This window comes from Grampus griseus (assembly GCF_964374135.1).
Source record: "Grampus griseus genome assembly, chromosome: 5".
In the NCBI taxonomy this organism is placed as follows: Eukaryota; Metazoa; Chordata; class Mammalia; order Artiodactyla; family Delphinidae; genus Grampus; species Grampus griseus.
The window spans coordinates 15,101,160-15,113,589 of NC_138998.1; the positions used below are offsets into that span (position 1 = coordinate 15,101,160).

Sequence of the window (12,430 nt, forward strand, 5' to 3'; positions counted from 1 at the left end):
TAAATTTAATAATTTGTGCATGAACTTTGTTTCATGTACATAGGAATATATGTAACATATGTCCATTAGGACTAATACCCCATTTGCCCACTACCCAACTTAATAGATGACCAGTTCCTTTGAGGCCTACCATATGTCCCTCCAAAACTGCATCCTCCTTTCTTCACTCCCTAAGTAGCCATTATAATGAATTTTGTGTGAATTATTCTCTTGCTTTTCTTTATAGTTTTACTCTATGTGATTGTATGTAAACTTAAACAATGTATTGTTTGATTTTGCCTGGGATTGGCAAAATGGAATCATGCTCTATGTATTATTTTGTTACCTGCCCCCTTTTTAGTAAGTTCATGTGATTCATCCACATTGACACGTATAACTATGGTTTATTCATTTTTATGTGTATTGTAATCCAGGTGTGAATTTTCCAGGATTATCCAACTTCCTGTTTGTGGGTTTTAGTAGTTTCAATTTTGCTTTCACAAACAGTGCTGCCATGTACATTCTTATATATCTCTCTTAATTGTGAAAAAGTTATGGTTATATATTTAGGATATATAGTAGGGTATATACTTAGGTGTAGAACTACTGGGTTGTATGTGCAAGTTCAGATTTACTAGGTGATGCCAATTTTTCCCCACTATGGTTGTATCAGTTATTAAAGTATAAGAAATTCTGTTGGAAAAAAAAAGTTAATGCATAAGAAATCCTTGATTGAATAATGAATAGGTTATACAATATGTTTTTGAATTCTGGTAAAGAAGTGGAATTAAGCTAAGCTTTGAAGTTTGGGCAGCCTTTGAATGGGCAGAGGAGGAAGGAGGGTCCTGCAGGGGGAACAATGAGAGCAAAGGAGGGGTGGTGGGCACCAGGAACCACTGCCAGAGCAAACCACTCCTGAAGCTGGGAGAAAACACCTGGAGCCGTTGCAGTCAGGTTAGGCACTATGCAGCCCAGGGTGGGGCTCCCCAGAGACATGCTTCCACAGAGTCTTTCTCAGTGGGAGATGCCTTGGGCAAGAGCTGCTGTCAAGAAGCACAGCTGGGAGCCTCTGACAGGAACCTGGAAACACGAGGTAGGCAAACAAGAAAACTGTCTCTGACCAGCCATTGGCAACGGGAACTATCATCTCAGGAGCCAGCAAATGTATCAGGCTGAAGTTGCTTATTACTCAAGAATTCTAGCCCTCTCATGATCTTTTGGCAACACTCAAAATCTGTTCTCGTTTTGAGAGTCGTGGCCCTGAAAATACACTGCTCAGATCTCCTGCTGCTGGGAGCATGGTTGATTGATGGCCCAGATGTTGCCTCTCTGGATCCACCACCACATCTGATCTCAGGCTACATTTCCTATGAGCACTCCTGGCCAGTGACCGAGCATGGGGAGGATTGGGGCAAGCCCATTCCTGGGATGCAGGACTGTCCTGATGGGCAATTTAGGTATAAGATTTCCCATTGATCTGGCTGAACATTTCTTGGAACTGTGCTGAAAACTGAGACTCTTCCTATCCAGCCATCCTTCCTTTTCTGTCCCCTTCACAGGAGTCAGACCAGCATTATGATTGGAAGGCTCTCCTTGCCTTCTCCAGATACTTCTCTTATCCTTCCCTTTATCTTTCTCAGGCGTTTCCCCTGATACATTTTCTGCACATCTAATATTAATTTGTCTGCTTCTTAGAGGACCCCAACTAACACAGATACTCAACTATGATGCAATCCATTATGAGGTTTCATTCTGTTAGGGTTGTAGATGCAGTCTTTCTCTCTGGCAAGCCTCCAGACCCTCCGCAATCATACAAAGAAGGAGCGACTCTCCATTTCCCATTGCCACCTTTCCCTTGATATTGACTGCCAGGTTCACATCTGCCCTTCTTCCAGAAAGAGGTTCGACTTGGAAAGGATCTTGTCATTTGATAAAAGCAAAGGCAAGGAAATTAGCATTGGGAAATGGACCACTCGAATAAAGTGGAAGAGAACGTACATGAAGAATAGAAGCACTTGTCTAAAATTATCTGTTGAAGAGCCTAATAGAAGGTACTACTTATTTTTCCGTTAGCAAGTACTTACTATTTTTTCATACTTAGTGTATTAGTTAGATTCCTAGGGCTGCATAAGAAAGTACCACAAACTGAGCAGCTTTGAACAACAGAAGTTTATTCTCTCAAACAGTTTTGGAGGCTAGAAGTCTGAAATCAAGGTGTCTTCAGGGCCATGCTCTCTCTGAAGGCTCTAAGGGAGAATCTTTCCCATGCCTTTCTCTTAGCTGCTGGTATTTCCAACAATCCTTGGTGTTTCTTGTCTTATCACTCATGAGTCCAATTCCTGCCTGGGTAGTCATATGGTTTTCTCCTTAGATGTCTTTACGTCTCTTCTCTTAGAAGGACAGCAGTCATAATGGATTAGGGCCCACCCTAGTGACCCCATGTTCACTTGATTACATCTGCAAAGACACTATTTCAAAATAAGGTCACAGATACTCAGGGCTAGGACTTCAATGTATCTTTTGGGGAGATACAGTTCAACCCCAGCACTTGGGTAGGGGCATGTTTCTTTGAATGGAAAAATTGAAAAGTGCATAATTAAAATTTCTCAGCTACTTGGGATATAAGCAAACAGTTCTGCTTTTAGGTAGTGATTTGTTCTGCTGCTTGTATTGTGTCCTTATCATATGTCTGATGTATCCACATCCTCTACATCTTCGGATGCAGCTAGCACGTAGCACTTTGGGACACTGCTGAATATTGCTGGGTGGGAAATGAAACCAATATGGGTCTTCTAAACATTGGCCTGTGGGTGATATGAATTGACAGGCATGTTTATTACAACTGGTAAAAGCACTGCTGGTTTGAAGTAGTGACCTTTCTAGCTGAAATTAACTGGGTCCTTTCAATGACACTACTTGTCCATGAATGAATACACTTTCCTAATTCAGAGAAAACAGAATTTTTAAAAAATCACCAAATCAATCAGCTGGAAAGGATTTCATGAAGCACTTTCTAGATAATGAATCACAGCACAGTAAGACTTCACATATATATGACTAAACGTCTTGAGCAGCTTCCAAATTCTTGCCCATCCCATCTGCCACAGGGAAGTAAGTGAACTAGAATGGGGAATTTAACAAATGTTATGGACGGGCTATTCAAAAAACATTCACATATACCCTTCTTCCTGCTCTATTATAGACGCTCTTAAAGCTAATAATTTGAACTCCTAGCTTTTACCATGACTAGAGGTGGCCGTGTGATACACTTCTGACCAATAATATGTAGATAGAGTCACTAGGGAGGGCATCCCTTCTCAATAAAAAGATGGCCTCTTTGGGAGGAGTGTTCTTGCCTCTCATTATTTGTTAATCTTCTCCTGCCAGAAATGTACATGTGACACTTGGAGATGCAGCAGCCATCTTACTATCATGAGTTCAAAAGTTTCCATAGAAATGGTGGAACAAGACCATTAAAAGTGGATAAAAAGCACCAAACTTGGATTTTAGTATTGGATTGTCCAATGATTGATTGAACTTAGCTTCTATGACAATGATGATCAACAAGGTGATATTTTGCCTGCCAGGTCACATTTGGCAATGTCTGGAAACATTTTTGGTTGTCACAACTATGTGAGGGAAAGCTACGGCATCAAGTGGAATGGAAACCAGGACGCTGCTAAACATTCTCCATTGCATAAGACAGCCCCCAACAACAAAGACTTATCCAGCCCTGGGCTTCCTTGGTGGCGCAGTGGTTAAGAATCCACCTGCCAATGCAGGGGACATGGGTTCGATCCCTGGTCCAGGAAGATCCCACATGCCGCAGAGCAACTAAGCCCGTGAGCCACAGCTACTGAGCCTGTGCTCAGTTTTATCTTTAAAACTGTTTTATCTTTTAAAAAAACAGTTATAAAGACTAAGTAACAATAGTAGAAGTTGCATATTTATTAAGTGAAAAAATTCAGTATACAATAGTGTAGGCATTAAATGACTACTACCATTTAAAAGGAGAAAGTGAATGTAAGCGATTGTAACAAAGCGATGACAGTAGTTGTATTGAGGATTTTATGTGACTTTGTTCCTGCCTATTTTGCAAAGGTTACTCAATGTGATTATGCTATCCTTATAGTTTGAAAAATAATTTTTCAAGTAATTAAAGGGAAGAAGATTAAAATACTCAAATCAATGTTTATTTCTCTCACATTTATGAAGTTTCTTCTTGGCCTTACAGAAACCTTAAAGGCTAATGCAATAGCTTATGCAATTGGATACCATTTCTATTGAATCATCATGTCAGCAACATTCCTTTTCTAGTTCTTTATATCTCCCTATATATAGAATTCTTGTAGTTCAACTCATAGGACTATTCCTCTCCAGGGTTTTTTGTGAAAACATCAGAACTACCTGCAACATTAAAGAGATGGAGTGAAAATTTGCCACTGTAAAAGTCTGTATGTTTTAGATTCCTGTGGCTGCTATAACCAATTACCAAAACTGGGTGGCTTAAAACAACAGAAATGCATTCTCTTACAGTTCTGGAGGCTAGAAGTTCAAAAACTGACATCACTGGGCCAAAATCAAGGTGTCACAGGGCTGCACTTCCTCTGGAGGCTCCAGAGGGAAATCTCTGCCTTTTCCAGCTTCTGGTGGCTACAGGCATTCTTTGGCTTGTGGCTTCTTCACTCCAATCTGTGCCTCTGTCTTCATATGTCCTCCTCTGTGTAATTTTCAAGCCCCCTCTGCATGTCTTCTGTAAGGATACATGTGATGGCACTTAGGGACCACACAGATAATCCAGGATAATCTCCCCATCTTGAAATTCTTAACATAATCACATGTGCAAAGACCCTTTTCCCAAATAAGGTAAAGAAAAAGTTCCAGATATTAAGATATGATATCTTTGGAAGCCAGTGTTCAATTTATTAGAATATTATATAAAGAAAATATAAATCTAATTACTAATCTCATCGGATAATCTGAACTTCCATTCATACCCAGCTGGAAATTAAAATCTGGTGGGATCATCCAGTATCTAAATCCTGGGAAAGTAGAGTGAGAGTAAAGAACCTATTATCCTACTAAATGAAATAAGCATGAAATGATAAATTTGGGGGAAACTAATTTTTTTAGACACATCAATGTAAAGTGTTTTTTTAAATTGTGAATGGACCAATAAAATTTGTTTTACCTCTATCAACATTTGAATACATAATGGCCCTTTATATCTAAAACCGGAAAGCTTAACATTGTTTTATCATATTGCAGCAACTACGAAATGTTCTGAAAACTAATTTGAGAACTTAATAGCACAGTTCAATAAACATAGGCTGTGAAATTACTAAAAAGGCAGGACTGTACTTATTTTGAGTTGACTAAGAAGCTGAGAATATCTTAATTTCCTTTCCAATTAAAAGATATTTTAGCAAAATTATGAGAGTACACAAATAATTAAAGCCCTAGAGCTTTCATTTCTTTTTCCCATTTGGTTAGTTTAATTCTTCAGATTTAATTTCAGAATAACCCCATCAAAGGTTTAGATTTTGGGGTACTTAACATATAACTGTTTTTACATTTCTGTTTTTGGCCAGGAACACTTCTATATCTAAACATTAATTTTCATAATACTTGAAATATATTTGATCTTCAAGTTTAACAGCCTTTAATGCTACTAATTTAGTTGCAATTACAGATTCCCCCCATATCCAAATGTTAAGCTAAAATGGGGTAAAGTGGCAAAGCAATTGCCTTAGGACACTTCTTGCTAACAGATGCACAGACTAAATTGAGATAAAGCACAGATACTCACACCGTTCAAAGCTTTGTGGCTTGAGGCTGAAATGCTGAGTGTAGTTCCCAGGAAAGGAGCTTGGTGGCGCCACTCTCACCACTGCACAGTTCAAGGTGCGTGTTGCGTCTGTAAGGGCTACTGCAAAACAAACACTGAATGCTATTTTCACTTTTCGTCTTTTTTCGTAAAAAGGAAAATCCTCTTCGGATTTTTTTCAGTTAGCAAAAATGGGTACTAATGTAGGTATTTTGTAAAAGCGAAGTGGCTTTAAAAATCGAATACCTGTAATCATTAAAACCTACTCAATCCCTTATCAGAGAAATGATTTGCAAATATCTTCTCCCATTCCATGGGTTGCCTTTTCACTCTGTTGATAGTGTCCTTTGACGCACATAAATAACATGGCACTATTTTAAGCACAACTCATTTTATCTTCATAACAACTCTATGAGGTAGGAACTATTATTATCATCCCTATTTTACAGATAAGAATACTGAGACATAGAGGGTTTAAATAATGTGACAACATCCCCCATGGTAATGACTTAGCTTAGATTTGAGTCTGTTATGGACTGAATGTGTCCTCCCAAAATTCGTATGTTAAAACTTTACCCCTCAATGTCATGGTATTAGGAGGTGGGGCCTTTGGGAAGTAATTAGGATTAGATAAGGTGATGAGAGTGGAGCCCTCACAAGTGGAATTTGTGCTCTTATAAGAGTCATGAGAGAGCTCGCATCCCCTCTCTGCTTTCCTCCAGGTGAGGATATAATGAGAATTTGGCAGTCTATAACCTGGAAGAGGGCTCTCACCAGAACCAACCATGCTGGCACACTGATCTGGAACTTCCAGCCTCAGAACTTGAGAAATGAATAGTTTTGTTTATAAGCCACTCAGTCTATGGTACTTCGTAACAGCAGCCCAAACTAAGAGCCCATGGGGGGTATCCCAGAAACCCTATGTCTCACACACACTTCTTTTTTTTGTTGTTTTCTCAAATTTGAATTCATCCTTTTTTAAAAAAAAATTTTTTTTTAAATTATTTATTTTATTTTTGGCTGCGTTAGGTCTTTATTGCTGTGTGCAGGCTTTCTCTAGTTGCAGCAAGTGGGCCACTCTTCCTTGCGGTGCACAGGCTTCTCATTACGGTGGCTTCTCTTTGTTGCGGAGCACAGGCTCTAGGCACCTGGGCTTCGGTAGTTGTGGTTCGCAGGCTCTAGAGCACAGGCTCAGTAGTTGTGGTGCACAGGCTTAGTTGCTCCGCGGCATGTGAGATCCTCCTGGACCAGGGCTCGAACCTGTGTCCCCTGCATTGGCAGGTGGATTCTTAACCACTGCACCACCAGGAAAGCGCCCACACACACTTCTTATAATGGACATCAGTGACCTCCTGATCACCAAATCCAGCTATCTTTTCTTAGTCCTCATTCAACTGCCTAATTTTTTCTCTATCATTTAAAATCATGACCCTTTTTATGTGAAACTTTCCTTCTCTTGGCTACTACATTTTTCTTGGTTCTCCTCCTATTTCCATGAGATAGTTACATCTCCTTCTTCAGTCTTCTATGCCTTTGTTCATGCTCACAAGTTCAAAGACCTTACTTCAGCCCCCCTCTTTGCTTATTCTACATTCCCCAGGAACCATCTTTCCTCTGTTATGGGTTAAATTGTGTCCTCCAAAAAGATGCTGAAGTCTTAACCCCCAGTGCCTGTGAATGTGAACTTATCTGAAAATAGGGTCTTTTCAAAGGATCAAGTTAAGATGAGGTCATTTGTACAGGTTCTAATCTAATCTGACTGTGTCCTAATAAAAGGGCAACATTTGGACACAGACACAGACATGAATAGAGGGGAGACTATGTGAATACACAAAGAAAATACAATCTACAAGCCAAAGAACACCTGAGCTACCAGAAGCCAGGAGAGAGGGATGTAACAGATTCTCCCCTCAGGCCCTCAGAAGGAACCAACCCTGCTGATACCTTGATTTCAGACTTCTAGACTCAACTGTGAGATGATAAATTTCTGCTGTTCAAGCCACTTAGTTTGTGGTAATTCATTATGGCAGCCCCAGGAAACTAAACACTTTCCAAGGGCTTAGAGGCAACTATTCTGTGAACAGTCTCAAACTCACACCTCTGGTCCTAATTTTCCTTTTGAGTTCTAGGTGTATGGTATCAACAGCGACTCATGACTATGCAACCATGATCCTGCCTTTCCAGAATATTACTCTTCTCCCATCTCCTTTCTTTCTCACCTTTGGCCCCCAACTTAGCAACCTTTGTAAATGAGATATCTGTGGCCCCAGCCACCCTGGCTAAAAACCACAAAGTCACCTTTGAGTCCTCATTTTCCACCGCCTTGAAGCTGTCTCTATTTCTGTAATCCAAGAATCATGTGTGGTCCATTAGTTTGGGAGACTAGTATCAGGTTCCCAGACTTGGCAGCCATTACATCCCATGGTCAGAGCCTGATAAAAGGATTGGTGGCACTTTAGCCAAATATTGGGATGCAGACTCAAGGAATCCTTGCTGTTCTCACAGATGATATTATGACCCAGTATCTGGGCAGTGGCTTTGTTATGACCTATTTAAATACCCAAAGTTTTGCCTAGCATCTTAATGTACTTAAACCTGGGGCTTTCTGCCTGAACCCCAGACCAGAGGCTGGAGTTCTGATAGCTGCTCATAGATGTCCTTGAGATCTAAGCTTCCGACCTTGCTCAGATCTGGATTACCCATCATGGCACCTGACCACCGGCTAGGACACCACTATTATGCCACATCAGTGATTCAGGCTCAGCTTGATTGTCTAATGTAGTGTCCACTGTCCATCTTTTTGTTTTAATTAGCTCAAATGTACTTAATAATTTATAGTTCACAGAGCACACAATGTATTTTCTTATCTAATCCTAACAGCCATAAAAAAATCCAGAACAGTGAAAAGTTAAATAACTCACATGAGCTCGTGTAGTTAGCATTTGTTGCGTCAGTGATCAGATTTAAGCCTCCTGGCTCCAAACCCCATGCTCTTTTCTCTTCACAACATTGCATGCTCCTGCGTTCCTGGAATCCACTGGCCAGAAAGAACTTCCTTCCTGCCTATATCAGCCCCACAGGGGCCTGTAGCTCCAGATCCCTACCCTCTCCTCATCTGCCCTTGCCCCTGCTGTAGATAAATGACCCGTGTTCTATCATATGTAAAGATTTGACAGATAGCTGATTTATTTTTTTTTTTTTATTTTTTTTTTTTTTGCGGTACGCGGGCCTCTCACTGCTGTGGCCTCTCCCGCTGCGGAGCACAGGCTCCAGACGCGCAGGCTCAGCGGCCATGGCTCACAGGCCCAGCCGCTCCACGGCATGTGGGATCTTCCCGGACCGGGGCACGAACCCGTGTCCCCTGCATCAGCAGGCGGACCCTCAACCACTGCATCACCAGGGAAGCCCCAGATAGCTGCTTTTGAAGTGACCTTAAGACTAATGATCCCCCTTCTCAAAAGGTTGAAAATGATTTAAGGAATTGCAAAACTACTTAGTACCATAAACAAATATGCGAGCTGCCAAGTGTAAGGGAAACATAATATTCCTACGTAGAAGACACATTTTCAGAGGAATTTTTAAAGATGATATATGAGATTCCATGCAGTGCCAGTGTAAGCTGTAATCGTAAGAGGAAAGAGCACAGATACTGACTTGAATAAGTGGCCACCTAGGATGAATTTCTCTCCCCAATTTTTTGTTTACTTTTCCATTTCAAGATGATGAATGTTAATCTTTTATTAATCCTCTCTTACTCAATATTAAAAGATAGCATGATGTCTTGTGTGTGCCAGTTTCCTGCCCTGGCCTGTGAGATGCTGTGCATATGGTGAAGAACACGGGCTCTGATGCAAGACTGTCTGAGTCTTAGCCCCCCATGATCAGCAGTGACCTTGAGCAAGTTACTTAACCTCTCTATACCTTATTTTCCTCACTATAAAATGGAGCTATTAATAGTATACTTGCCGCAGTGTTATTGGAAGGATTAAATAATTAATGTAAGTAAAGTGCCTACAACAGCACTTTGCCTGTGGAACTTGCTATTTAACTATTTGCTGTTCTATATGTACAGGAATGAGGAAGTAGCACACCCAAATCACTGGAGGAATCATTACTACTGGTTAGTCAGAGGAGATTTAAAAATGAAGACTTCAGAAAGCTCACACTACTAGTGCCATGGAATGTCTCCATCCTCCCTCTCATACAACACATGTAAATAATTAGTTTCTATAAAAGACTATCCTTTCAATCTATTAAATATGTGCGACCCTTATAGTATTAGTTAGAAGATGCCAGCCACCTTAGACTTAGAGTGAACAAATTCTGTTGCAGAGAAAATAGTTGGTCATTAAGAAAAGAAAAAAACATTGGCAATGGGTATAGGGTCAGAACAGCCTGCCAAACACAATTTCTTGAAAAAGATGAGTGAAGGCCCATTATAATTTGTCTCCAGTGGCCCACTTACAACTGTTAGAAAATTCAAGATCTGTAATAAGTTACATCGTCCTGTGTTTCCTTTTGTATAATCTTAAAACTTACAATCTGAGTTAATTGTCACAGAAGAAGATGATTAATCAAAACAACAACATAATTGTACCACATCTTGTGCTTCTGAGTTACTTCTTTACAAAGAAAAAACAGTGTTTCCTATGATAGTGTCAAGTTATACAGACTCCTTAATAATATAACATATACAGAATTATCCTTATTGTTAGATCTACTCACTTATCAATTGTAAAAACTAAGCCTGCAGTCAGAAACATTTTAACAAACTATATTATTTCCATAGATTACAATGTAACTTAAGAAATTAAAATATGAACACTATTTAGAGATGCAAAGTAATGTTATATAAAAACAAAGCTGACACAATTATATCAATTATCATGTAAAGGTTATATAGGTAAATTGTTAAGGAAAGGAAAGAGCCAGGAAATGTATTAAATTATCTATATTTGTAGGTATAAGTGTCTATAGTTTTTTATAATATGCCTCATACATTCACTTTTTAAACAAATCGTGACTGAAAATGAGTGTCACTTTTCAAAACCCTATGTAGAGTTACATTACAAGAGAAGTAACCACCATAAAATAAAGACCAGGAATAAGAATTTGTTTAAAGAGGGAAAAAAGGAGATATTGATCAAATGAAATTTCACTGTCTTGATGAATTAATTTCAAAGTTTCCTTGTGATCTTGATCTACAGAATGTTGTGATACATCATTACCATATGCAGCTCTCTTAACAGACCACATAGTAATGCTGGGAAAGGCCGATTAAACTAGTTCTTTTTGGATTGTTAAAAGCTAGATTGAATGTCCAGTGGTAAGACTCCTGTTCTGATAAACTCTTCTTTATCTAAATACCTGCCTTTCTCCTAATCTCACTGACTCAGCCAGCCCTGAAGATAGCAGCTGTGCCATCTGATAGAAGATAAACCCTTGTGCCTGTTTTCTACCCTTGTTGAAGAAAACCTTTGAATTTGTAACTTGGGCTGAAGATACTTATCAAACAATCTTTAGTTGCCAGGAATTCAAAAGTGGGCCATGGCGGCCACTGCTGGAATCTGGTCTCTTTGCTTCTATTTGCTAAAAAAAAAAAAAAAAGTATCAGCACGGAATACTTAAGCAAAGTTTAGTGCACTTAACCAGAAAGATCCTGCAATACCTTCTGCAGGAATTTACTGCAACTATGTAGCAGGCCTGCTGAAGAAAAGCTGTTCAAATGTTACAGATAATGCCCTAGATCCCATTACAGTTCTAATTTCATTGAGGCTCTGGATTCTTTGAAAATAGCATGTGTTAACACAGTTTCTAACCTAACTACACAAAGTAGATTTTGCTTTTGAGAAGTCAACTCAGAGGAGACCCAAGGCCGATACAAAGTTAAACTGACATTCTAAAGTTAAACTGATCCAAACTTGTTTTAGGACTTTTTTCCCCCCAAGTTTTTTAAATGCACCTCATATCACAAGAAGTGTTAAAAAAAAAAATTAGCTTTTTAACATTCATTTCCATTAAAAAGAGATTTTTTTTTTTTTAAAGGTTTCATTTCCATGTTCCAAAGACCCAAAGATCCTGGAGTTAGAGTGTTTTTACCCTCAGTTAGGCCAGTGTAGCCAGTGGGGAATTATTTTCAGCAATGTTTTGTCCCCAGATTTTGCTCTTGCCTGCAGTTTGTCTCCCTAGGCTACTGTCCTGCTCTCCCCTCCTTCATCATATCTAAGCTCCCTTGGTTGGAACATCAAACTAAACTGACTAATAAATAAATCCATGTTGATATCTGAAAGGACCCCAAGAAATACAAATTCAACTGGGCTCTTTCTAAAACTTAGTAACTTTTTCCCTGTACTGCTGAATAATTGTACCACTTTCCTCCAATAAGAACTTCCCATATGGGCAGTCAGTGAGTCATTTATTTTCGGTTCACTCGTGACCAACTACATTTATTATTTATTTTTCTCCCCAGCATCTTAAAACTCTTGGTCTCCTTCCTCTATTAATATTCAGCCAACATTTATTGAGCACCAAACATGATGCAAAGTGTTGAGGGCTGAATAATTCAGAAATGATAGCCAAACACCCTAGAGTATAAATAATGCATAAGTAAATAGGAATGTTTCA

At 39.4% G+C, this 12,430-nt stretch overlaps 1 long non-coding RNA gene across 1 annotated transcript in view; it reads right to left on the reverse strand.

Moving 5' to 3' along the window:
- Positions 1–3,925: 3,925 nt before the first annotated feature.
- LOC309823424 overlaps positions 3,926–12,430 on the reverse strand; it is a 36,582-nt gene continuing 28,077 nt past the window's right edge. The window contains exons 2-3 of the long non-coding RNA XR_014296829.1: positions 5,791–5,908; positions 3,926–4,732 (exon numbers count right to left, since the gene is read on the reverse strand). This is a non-coding gene — a long non-coding RNA (uncharacterized lncRNA). The remainder of the gene's footprint in view (positions 4,733–5,790; positions 5,909–12,430) is intronic.